This window comes from Ptychodera flava, chromosome 11, assembly GCF_041260155.1.
Source record: "Ptychodera flava strain L36383 chromosome 11, AS_Pfla_20210202, whole genome shotgun sequence".
Classification (NCBI taxonomy): domain Eukaryota; kingdom Metazoa; phylum Hemichordata; class Enteropneusta; family Ptychoderidae; genus Ptychodera; species Ptychodera flava.
The window spans coordinates 35,933,195-35,945,328 of NC_091938.1; the positions used below are offsets into that span (position 1 = coordinate 35,933,195).

Here is a 12,134-nt window from a genome sequence, read left to right on the forward strand (position 1 = left end):
ACTTTCAGCCCATGACTTTTGACCTGCAGACATGCCACAGCTCATTGCAGACAACTTTCAGCCCATGACTTTTGACCTGCAGACATACAGCAGCTCATATTAGACCACTTGAAGACATATAACAGCTCAAAATGGACATTGCTCATTCACCATTATCATACTGCATGTAATGGGTCATATTTTATTTGTACACACAAAAATATATTTATTTCTACCTCATGTCATGCTCACTTCAATGGCTCACAACAATACAACACAAGCAGCTGGAGATCCTCGTCACCCTGTTAGATAAATGTGACACACCTCATCAAAGTTACCATACCAGTGAACTAGCTCACACGTGAGTAAAAAAGATAACACCTGATGTAGGATGAAGAAACACTCATTTATTACTAAAGGTTACGGGAAAAATTGCATTGAATACAACAAAGGAAAAAAGTCTAAAACCTTTATGAAGCTAGCATAATGTTATATCAAAACTAGTACAAACTAGTCCAAGTTTACTGTCATGAACAACTGATGTTGGAGATATTGTGAGATGTTTACCTCAGCATTGTTTGATGAATCAAACTTCTGAGAAATTGTGAAGAGTTAATCTCAGCATTGTAAAATAGATCAAAGTTCTTGTAGTTTATTCAAATATTTCCAGTACTTATCAATTCCAACAAAAGTTATTCTGATGTATAGAATAAATATAGGAAGCTTTGAACAAATACCGGTAGTAGTAATGAAATAGAGATCCTCTATATGGAAAGGACATCAAACTATAAATCAAGCAATACACATTTGTTTTGGCATTTAATGAGAAAGAAGAATCGCGAGGGTGTAATTTAAATAGATACAATTCACCCAGATGGACCATGGGAAATAAAAGTGTTACTTTATGTAAAATCACTTCGCAGCAAACATGTTTACAAATTCTGTTTACTCACTCAAACCAAGGGATTTCCATGCTGAAAAGACACAATGCTACATGTAGGGCTACGCTCTAAATTTAATCGCTCGCGTTTTTGATACTTTTATAGTGTAAAACTGTGAAGTTTTCCTTCAACGTGAAGCCTTAATACCAGTCACAGATGAACTCTGAAATGATAGAAGAATGAGAAACACAAGTTACTGAAATGTGAAAATATATGATTTACAGTGCTAAAGTGCAAACAAAAGGTTCACGTAGCTTTTAAAATCTAATGAGAATTTACATTAGCGAACTTATCAATAAGCCAGTTAAGGCCTGTTGATGAAAAAGATTTTAGAGAAGCAAGGCTGCAGGCTGGCAAAGACTGAACCATATTACACAGTGTTTCATCCAGGATACTACACCAGGGTGGGGGGATTGTCCCCTTCCACTGGAATTTTCGAGGGGATTTTAAAATTTTGGGGAACTTAACTTGTAACTTGTACGGGTTTATTTGCCCCGAAAAATAAGTTTGTCTGTTCACTGAATTCAAAAACAGGACCCATTGTGTGGGCCATTGACACCACAGTTTGCTTGTGACTTTCATTGCATGCCGTCTGCACTGAACACGTTTCTGTGACAATAAAGTCTGATTGTTCGTGTCGATTTTGCTATCAGAATTATTTTCAGAGTGTTATGGACATCCATACAATGCATAAAAACTTCAGTTTGTCTCCTTTTCTCAATCGTACAGAGATAATGTGACACAGAAACCGTATCGGGCTAGGGCAATGAACTTTGTGAACGTACACGTAACTCTCAACTGGCAGGCTTTCATATGCAAAATCAGCGTACGGAAAATTTACGCGTGGTATATTGTTTCAACAGCATTTTCATGAAGCAGATCAAAAGCCTAGATGAAACACTGATTACATGGTGATCGAAAATCGGCAATTTTATTGATGACAATTGTGTTGGATTGACTGCATGTGTACATATTATTTCAGCACCCTGTCTTCTTGAACCGTACAATCGCAAATCGGCAGTTTTACTGATGCCTGGCTTGAACTTTGAAGCAACTAGATATCCTCGATATACCGAATGTAGTCTTCAGAAAAGTCTGTACAAATAAAAACCGCATATGAAGGAGATATGTCAAAGTAACTTACCTATAGTATCATTGGGATCGGTATGCGGTTTTTGCAATGCCGTTTGCAATTGCAGGCAATATATCCATGGTTATGACGTCATTTCTCCTGACGGCGAGACCTATTGGTACGTTGAATATGTCGTCAAGTATACTCGTTCAATTTGCTACCATTTTATCAAAGTTTGGATACCGTTTTCGGCGAAATTTCATCCAAAGTTTAGCAAAGAAACATGACAGAGTAACCCTGAAGCTAATTCAATACGTGTAGATTAACGGTCGATGTGTCTTGCCGCTAACACTTTGACCTGCGTGACCTGGGTCATTTAGCAAATCTGACCAATCGCGGACAACTTTTCACATGATAAATGACGTCATAATGCGTGATGCAGCCTAACCAACAACAACATGCAACGTACACGTTTTTTCTCAAGGGTCTATGATTTGATGTTTGGACCTGTGGGGAGTAGCAAAAGTAGCGGTGCTCGGACCTACAAATATCGAAGGTAAAACGGAGCACAGCTTAACATCGAATGAACAATGATTCTGGCAACTTCTCATTGATGCACAGGGCTTTCCCGGCGTTTTTATATGTGTGCATATGCCCATAGGATTACGCTGATAGACTACATGTTACACGTACACGCGTACTCGATCAATTTTCTGAGCCGAGATCGCAAAACGGACGCACGCAAATTTTAATTTGAAAATGGACTGAACTCATTAAATACCTGACCGTCCTTATAACTTCACTCTTCTAGAAACGAAAACTCAACTACGGTGGTGCATATATATATGCCTGACTGGCTCATGTTTTGCTGCCAGTGAACTGTTTCGAGCTGCCATAGAGCTGTGACAATTGTAGTGTCAACAAAGTTTTACTTCGAACGATTTTGAGCTGCATAACGGCTGTTGACCGATCGGCCAAGAGCTGCACAAGTCTGCATTTCGTCTTCCAGAGACACTCGAATCTGCAGCAGACAAATGACAGCTCCAAACGCTCTCTGCAGATCTGCATTAAAGCTGGTTTGAGCTGTCACAGCTCTGAAACCGATCTGCTGCAGACAAATGAAGATCTGCACGTTTCCTACGGGATGCCAAGTTTTGGCACAATATCCTGTACAGCCTCTGGTTTGGTACTGAATCCCTTCTTTCAAACAGACTCCCTGAGTGCCAATTAACTGCATCAGTTCTGGAAACTTGTCGAAGACTTCCTCTAATACAGCCATCCACTCAAAACTTACCAGATCAGTGCAGCAGTTCTTCCTTATCAAATAACTTACAAATCCATGTTTTCTGTTCCCCATAGACGTCTTTGCGATAGCTTCTTCCTGCATTATTTGTGACAAAAGTGGCCATTTTGTGCAAAGCAGGAATACTGGCAAAAGCCTCTGCAAGCATTTCAGAATTGCAATTATTTGCAATAATTTCAATTTTTTTCCAGTCTTCTGGTGTCATTGTTAGTCCCCATGTTGGTTTTTTCTGAAATTTCTGAAAATTCAACAATTCTTTCTTTCAATATTGAGCCACTCAGATAGGCAGTTGCTTTACAAGGAGACTTGCTGACACTGCATTCATGGTCATGGTCTGGTATGCTATTGTCTTCTGAAACTGTGGTCGTCTTCTTACTAGATTCAACTATTTTTTTCTTTTGTGTATGAGTGCCGTCAGAATGTGCAATATTTGTATTACATGAAAATAATTATGATGATGGATCCTTGACTGTATTTCCAATTTTTGATTTACATTTTGAATTTTCTTTGCTCAGCATGGGTTTGATACTAGTAGACACAGGTATTGTACAAGGTTCTGTATTTGTATTCTGAGTTAATTTTACCGGTACATGGTCAGCGAATAATTTGTGAAATTTTTTAAATGGGCCTTTTTGGAGTGTTATTACATGCCTGAATGTGACTTTAAATCAGTGCATTGATTTGAATAGGAACATCCGGGGTGTTTGCGGGCTGGTGAACGATTTACTGACTGGTTTCCATGGTTACCCAGTCCAGTGAAGCCCTTCAACATTTTCAACGTCAAAGTAGATGCTTTACGCTAGATGTAAAATATCCATGCGCGAACTTCTATTTTGAACTTCTGTTTGATGCTGTTTGATAATGGTAAAATTTTTTGAAAATTCCCTGCATGTAACCATAAATTTCATATAGTATTAACTGTGAAGAGGCATGTTATAGTATATATTATATGCCACCTGATATTCTGGAGTTGTCATTTGAATTGGGGTTCTTGTATTATGCAATCTCTTTGCAATTTTTAAAGCAGTGTCATCTTTGTCATTTAAGTTAAGTAATTGTGATTGGCAAAATCGGCAAATATAACCAGTATCATGATAAAGCACCCTTCCATACTTTTCTAGCAGTATTGGTAAGTTATTATTTAGTGCAGTGCATTACTCAAAGTAATCATATATCTTTTATGCTCCCTTGGGATGGCACAAACAACGCAAACAATTTCTTTTGCCTTGAGAGGAGTGTAAGACAACTGAGAAGTCATGACATTATAGTGAGAGGTGGTTGACCAGAGAGAGAGAAAGAGAGACAGAGACAGACAGACAGGGACAGACAGACATATATTGATACCTTTATATTGATACCTTTTGCTCAGACCAGAGAGTCACTATATGCCATCTCCTGACTTCAGACTCTTATCTCCACAGAAATGAAAGAACAGTTTCCTTTGCATCACATTGTCGATGATAGTTTTTTACTCGTTGAACACATGACATTCACAACTGCTGTAGTCAACTAAAGTTTAGGTTACACAGGAACTGTGTAACCGAATGACCATTTATTCTTTCTTGCGTTAGTTTCATTTATTGTGACTAATACTGAGGTTGGATATATGCATGGTCACCCATTCATTCATTATCTTTCAACATGTCAAACAATATACAAATAGTGTCCCGTATTGAATAAAATTCATGAAAAAATGGCCAACTTTGTTCCTTTAAAGGGAGGGGGCTATTGGAAATCTGCTCGAAGGTTGCCAGGGACCCCTTTGACTGATGTAAACACTGTATCTAGGGTACATTGGCAATTGATGAAAGTTACAACATGTTTGGTAACAATTAATATCATAATATTTTAATGTTGCAGCAATGTTGATGTGATGCATCTAGATATCATGCATATAATACATTGTTTGTAAACAAGAAAGTTGTACATGCCAAGCCCCTCCCTTTAAGAACAGAAGACATTTGTTGAGTGCTGTAAATAAATTTTATTAATTTATTTGTTAATTTATTGTGTTTCAACTTCAAGCTTCCTGTGGTTCGGATAATTACATGCACCTGCAGCTCTGTAATTAGTCCCCCCCGGACGGTGTCCGTGGGGGACTTATAGGTTTGGTCATGTCCGTAAGTGCGTGCGTGCGTGCGTGCGTGCGTCTGTCCGTTCACGCAGATATCTCAGACATGCCCCGGTCAATTTCTTTCAAACTTTGCACAAGGATAGTTCCTTACCCCATGCAGATGGGGTTACCCCATACAGATGCACGTCGATTTGTTTCACAATGCGATCAATTTTGGCCGTGTTAGAGGACTTTTTAGTTTTCACCTCCATAGACTCCCATGTATAAGGCAGTCCATAGACTCCCATGTATAAGGCAGTCCATAGACTCCCATGTATAAGGCCAAGAAAAATAAAAATTTAGTTTCTCATCGTATTCATATTGCAAAAAGGATGCAGTGACACAGTTTTTAGTCCCCACTGATGAAGTCCAGGGGGCTTACAGATTGGGTCATGTCCGTCCATGAGTCCATCTGTGAGTCCATCCGTTCACGCAGATATCTCAGATATTTTGACAAAATGTCACGTGACCTTGGTGACCTTTGGTGAATTTTGAGCGAGCCAATAGAGCTAGAGGTCTGATTTTTGGTATATAGGGATAACTTAGCAATACTTTTTTTTTTCAAAATGTCACGTGACCTCGGTGACCTTTGACCTCAAATATACATATTTGTCCATAACTCAGTAACCACAAGTGCTACACCCTTCATATATGGTATGATTGGACAGCTTATGACGCCACATATTGTACCCCATGAATTATGCTCGAGGTCTGATTTTTGGTATATAAGGATAACTTAGCAATACTATTTTTTTTTCAAAATGTCACGTGACCTCAGTGACCTTTGACCTCAAATATACATATTTGTCCATAACTCAGTAACCACAAGTGCTACACCCTTCATATATGGTATGATGGGACAGCTTATGACGCCACATATTGTACCTCATTAATTATGTACATATGTAATTTTGAGCGGGCTAATAGAGCTAGAGGTCTGATTTTTGGTATATAGGGATAACTTAGCAATACAATTTTTTTGACAAAATACCTCGGTGACCTTTGACCTCAAATATACATATTTGTCCATAACTCAGTAACCACAAGTGGTACACCCTTCATATTTGGTATGATGGGAGACCTTATGATGCTTCATACTGTACATCATTAATTATGCGTACATCTAATTCTGAGCAAGCCCATAGAGCTGGATGTCTGTTTTTTGGTATATAGGGATAACTATAGGATAGAAATTGTTTGACCAAATATCATGTGACCTCGATGACCTTTGACCTGAAATATACGTTTATGTCGATAAATACGTAACCACAAGAGCTATGTCCTGAGGTATGTAAGGGTAGCTCAAAACCCCCAACTGGGACCGCCAACTGGGACTCCCAGTTGGCTTAAAATGCACTCTGGGACCAGTCCCAGTTCACTTCTGGGACCGGTCCCAGAAGTGAACTGGGACCGGTCCCAGTTGGCCTCTAGGACTGGTCCCAGAAGCTAACTGGGACCGGTCCCAGAAGCGTACTAGCTCGACGTAACTGGGACCATTATGATTGCGGGGAAACACACTTGTATCAAATGAACTGTACCATGGTGGTAAGGTACCTCCATGCTGTAATGACGAAACCATAGTATTAATGGGAAAGAAGTTTCCCATCCCACTATATGCCTTTTGTAGCAATTGTATGCACTTGTTTTATTCATATTCTCTGTACTGTTGTGAAAATTATGTATGTTTTTTGTATGGGAAAGCTAACATCTCCCAGTTTCATTCAAGGACAGTTAGGTCTTATTTCAATTCTGGGACTCGTAGCTCCATAGAGCTATGACAGACATACAGACTGAAATAGAAAACACTGAGACAGCATATACTACATATAGCTACTAGCTGTCAATGAAGTTTTGAAGCAGTGCATGTTGTTGACTTGTATATTCAAAACCCTTTGTCTTAAAATGTAATGGGATATTATCACCTCATTGATGTCTATTTTTTCCTAGCATAACAATGAAATGATTTTGCTGTAACAGTACATGCATGCACTAATGGTAACTAACTAACTATTTGTGTCTATCTGTTCAGAAATATAACTAGGTCCAAATTAAGATATCAGTCATATACTGCAAGTGAATTGCAATTCTATTAAAACACAGCGGGTTTTCGTTAAATGTTTTGTTTGCTGTTTTTAATGTAATGAAAGCCTTGATGAGTTAATTGCTAGTCTTGCACAGTTATTTTCATCTCCTTTTTCATCTGATTCAGTACACAGTCTCTCTATCAACGTGATCCGTGCAGTAAGATTTCAACACACACCATAGCACAGGACTTACTAGTGCTAAGAATGAGTACATCGCAGTAAGACCTGCAAAGTAATCAAATTCTTTGTTTAGCGCGCCCACTCAAATGTTTCAAAACATGAGCGGGAAGGCAGTACTAAAAACACATACAAGAAAATCAAAACACACCTTATATTTTCTTGATTATTTCCATGTAACAACATAAGTGTCTACACAAAAATCATCAGAAACTTCCTTCATCATGATCATCATAAGTTATACTACAAGATGTGAAATTTTGTAAACAGGAAAGCTACTCAGTAAAATCCTATTCAAACCATTGGCAGTAGAAAAAACCCTAGTATGTGCACACAGACAAAACAAAGAATTAATTAAAATTACTTTTGGCCTTTAATAGTTGGGATCTATTAAATGTCGCGTATACCTACAATTATGGCAGAGTAAAAAGATGAAAACATTAACAGATTGTTAGTATTAAGTACCAGTGTTATGTAGGTCATTTCCCCCCACACTCATCATGACCTGAGTTCAATTAGTCTAGAACATTCTCAAGGTCACTGCCCTTAGTGACCTCACAACCTTGAATTCAATTAGTCATGTTTGGAATGTTCTAGAAATTTAATTAGTTGTGTAAGAGAGATAATTTTAGAACAGTAATTAGCATGTCAATAAAAGTTCTAGATTGTTCTTATATGCATGTGTATAAAAGGGACTGCACAGCTTCCAGTCAGACTTTTGGGATCGTGTCTCTTGTGTGTTACTAAACTCCAGCAGTAGTCATTCTCAAGACTTTTCAAGACCTTCACTGTCAACGCTGGATTTATACTGTGGACTTTGTGCAGCTTCAAGCCTGCAAGCCAAAGGACTGTTCATTCATCCGACTGACTGTTACAACTCTGAGACTGGAGCTTTGCCGTCCCAGCTGAGATAAGTAGTCTGTACACTTTTAAAGCTTGTACTCTATCCCTGACTTAGCAATTAGTTTTATTTTCGTAATAAATTTTGTTTAAACGGAAACTGCTGAGTTCACCCTTTGTTCGTTTTCTCTGCACGTAACAAAATTGGGGGCTCGTCCCGGGATACGAATATTTTGAGCCGTTTGACAACATTTTGACAGCCTTTTCAAAACTACTGTACACTGTGAACTCAGTGAAATTCAATCATGGCGGAATTCAAGCCAGACAAATTTATGGATGACCTTGATCAGGACACATTTAATTCCTTAGAAAAGACAACCTCATAGCACTGGCCGATTCCTTAAGTAGATGTCAAAAGATCTATGCGCAAGCGGGAAATACAGTACCACATTGCAAAACATTAGTTAATTTAGACCAATTTGAGGAATCCGTCTTACATGATTATGAGCCTGAGTCTTCCTTTGAACTTAGAAAATTAGAATTGGAAATACAGGCAGATTTCGAGTTAAAAAAATTGGCATTAGAAAAAGAAAAAGAATTACAAATGAAAGAAAAAGAATTACAAATGGAAAAAGAGAGACAGGCATTAGAAAAGGAAAGATTGCAAATGGAAGAAAGACAGAAAGAAAAAGAAAGGCAGGAAAGATTAGAAATGGAAGAAAGACAGAGAGAAAAAGAATTGCGATTAGAAGAACAGCGACTACAGGTAGAAATAAAACGTTTAGAGCTTGGACAGTCAGGAAAATTCTTCCCTTCAGACAAGTTTGACATCACTAAGCATTTCAGGTTAGTTCCCCCTTTCCAAGAAAAGGATGTTGATAAATATTTCCTTCATTTTGAGAAAATTGCTCAGAGTCTGAATTGGCCTAAGGAGTCCTGGTCTATGCTTTTGCAGAGTGCTTTGGTGGGTAAAGCCAGAGAAATTTACATTCAGTTGTCAGTAGAGCAGGCTTCAAATTATGATTCTGTGAAGGAATTAATTCTCAAGGGCTATGAGTTGGTGCCTGAAGCTTGAGAAGGTGAAGGATCAAACTTATGTTGAATTCGCTCGGACAAAAGAACAACTGTTCGACCGTTGGTGTTCTTCTGAAAAGGTCAGTCAGAATTATGACAAATTACGACAACTTGTTTTGATTGAGGAATTTAAAAGGTGCATCCGGAGTGACATCAAGACGTTTATCAATGAACAAAAGGCAGATACATTGGAGGTTGCTGCACGTTTGGCCGATGATTATTCATTGACCCACAAATCTTCATTTCTCAGCAAACCATCCCAGTCCTTTTCCTACAGAAACAATGCAGGTAAATTTAACTCCTCCTTTTCATCCAAGAATTTTTCAAAGGACAGTAGGAAATCAAATGACAACAGTCCACAGAGTTCAAGTAACACTCCCACATCATCAGATCCCGAGTCTCAATCTCCTTCTGACAAACAGTTTGGTACACTTTCTTGTAATTATTGTATGAAAGACGGCCATTTAGTGTCAGATTGTTTCAAATTGAAAAGAAAACGTGAAGGTCAAAGTGGTCAAAGTGGATCTAAGCCCACCGGCTTTATTTCTTCATCAACGCAATTAGAGTCTAATAATGTGTGTAACACATTTTCTGAGGTTAAATCCCTCTCATCCCCAATTAATGAGGTCAAGGTCAATTCTTCTCAAGATAGCATTATGGGTATTTTCGAACCATTTATTCATGATGGTTTTATATCACTTTCTAGTGATTTCTCTTCCGCTACCCCTGTCAAAATTTTAAGAGATACCGGGGCTTCCCAATCTCTTTTGTTGGCAGATACCCTGCCGTTTTCTGAAAAGTCATTTTCAGGTTCTAAAGTTCTTATTAAGGGAGTAGATTGCAATGACTTTATTCCTGTTCCTCTCCATAATGTCTATTTGTCTTCGGACTTTGTTTCTGGACCTGTGACTTTAGGTATTAGGCCTTTTTTGCCTTTTGAAGGGATTCACCTTCTTCTTGGAAGCGACCTTGCTGGGGACAAGGTCATTACTAATCCACTTGTGACTGATAATCCTAGTTTAGATCAGGATCCAGAGCCAATTGAACAAGAGATACCTGATTTATTTCCTTCATGTGCCATTACTCAAGCCATGTCAAGAAAACTTCTGAGAATCAAAATACTCTCAAAAATAATGTCACAGACGTTGACTTAAATGACACCTTTCTCAGTCAGGTGTTTGACACGGATCATTCCGTTATCCCTCGTGGATTTGAAACTTCCAGTAAAACTGCTGACCAAAGTCAGACATTTTCTAGATCAAATCTCATTGCAGAACAACACAAAGACCAGATATTTTGTCTTTGTTTGACAGGGTAGATGATGAAGGTAAAACTTCAGATAGCTCTGTTTCCTATTATACAAAATCTGGTATTCTCATGCGTAAATGGAGACCTCCAGATGTTTTGGTTGATGACGATTGGGCTATAAAACATCAAATTGTGGTTCCAAAGCCCTACCGTGCTGAAATATTGCGCCTGGCCCATGAAACGCCCTGGGCTGGTCACTTAGGAGTCAGGAAAACTTATCATAAAATTCTCAGTCACTTTTATTGGCCTAATCTCAGGCAGGATGTAGCACATTTCTGTAAAACTTGTCACACATGTCAAATGGTAGGAAAGCCAAATCAGACCATTCCAAAGGCCCTTTACAGCCAATTCCTGCATTTCAAGAACCATTTAGTAGGATACTAATAGACTGTGTTGGGCCCCTACCAAAAACAAGATCAGGAAATGAGTACATGTTGACAATTATGTGTACATCAACTCGGTTCCCAGAAGCCATACCACTGAGAAACATAAAGACAAAGACTATAGTGAGAGCTTTAGTCAAATTTTTCACTTTATTTGGCCTCCCTAAATGTGTCCAGTCCTCCAGGTATTTCGAGGTATCAAAAACGGAGGAGTGAGGGACAAAGTGCGGGACACGCAAACTGCAATTTATGGCACTCTGAGGGACGTCCCGCACTGTGTAAAATATAGGACTCTGAGGGAACGTCCCGCAGAGAGTAAAAAACTGCACTCTGAGGGACGGGGGGCGCCCCCAACGATGTGAATTGGTGTAGCACAAAATCACGATCGGGCCCATGGTGATCGGGCTAAAATCACGATCGGGCCCGCGCATGGAGATCGGGCTTACTGAACATTGCGCTGCAGGTCGCTGAAACTGCATATGTACTACGTGAAAGTGTTCCCCGTGTTGGAGCTGTAGGCTATGGGCAGTCTTGCAGCCACCTTTCACGAAGGTTAGGACATTGTGTCCCAAGACTAGAAAAGTCAAAATTTTGATAAATAAACAGACAAATAAATAAATAAACAATTAGAGAACGAAATATTTACTCTGAACACAAGAAATGCACATGGATTTAAGGTAAGTAAATCATATCTAATGTTGGATAACTTTTACGATCGAATCACGGTTGCAAGTTTTGATACACTTGATATGATGCGTATTCAGTGTCACTACCACATAATAACATATCAATTAGTTTTTTTGTATTTCTTCAAGTACAGCACGATATCGGCACCCTGACATGTACATAACGGTAAATAG

The 12,134-nt window shown here is 38.8% G+C and overlaps 2 long non-coding RNA genes across 2 annotated transcripts in view; one reads left to right on the forward strand and one right to left on the reverse strand.

Moving 5' to 3' along the window:
* Positions 1-366: 366 nt before the first annotated feature.
* LOC139144169 (uncharacterized) lies at positions 367-2,095 on the reverse strand. Its single transcript, XR_011554773.1, has 2 exons — positions 2,065-2,095; positions 367-1,083 (listed from the first exon to the last, which is right to left on the reverse strand). It is a non-coding gene; the product is annotated as an uncharacterized lncRNA (long non-coding RNA).
* Positions 2,096-2,498: 403 nt separating this feature from the next.
* The window catches only part of LOC139144170 (uncharacterized), a 69,246-nt gene continuing 59,610 nt past the window's right edge, over positions 2,499-12,134 (forward strand). The window contains exon 1 of the long non-coding RNA XR_011554774.1: positions 2,499-2,548. This is a non-coding gene — a long non-coding RNA (uncharacterized lncRNA). The remainder of the gene's footprint in view (positions 2,549-12,134) is intronic.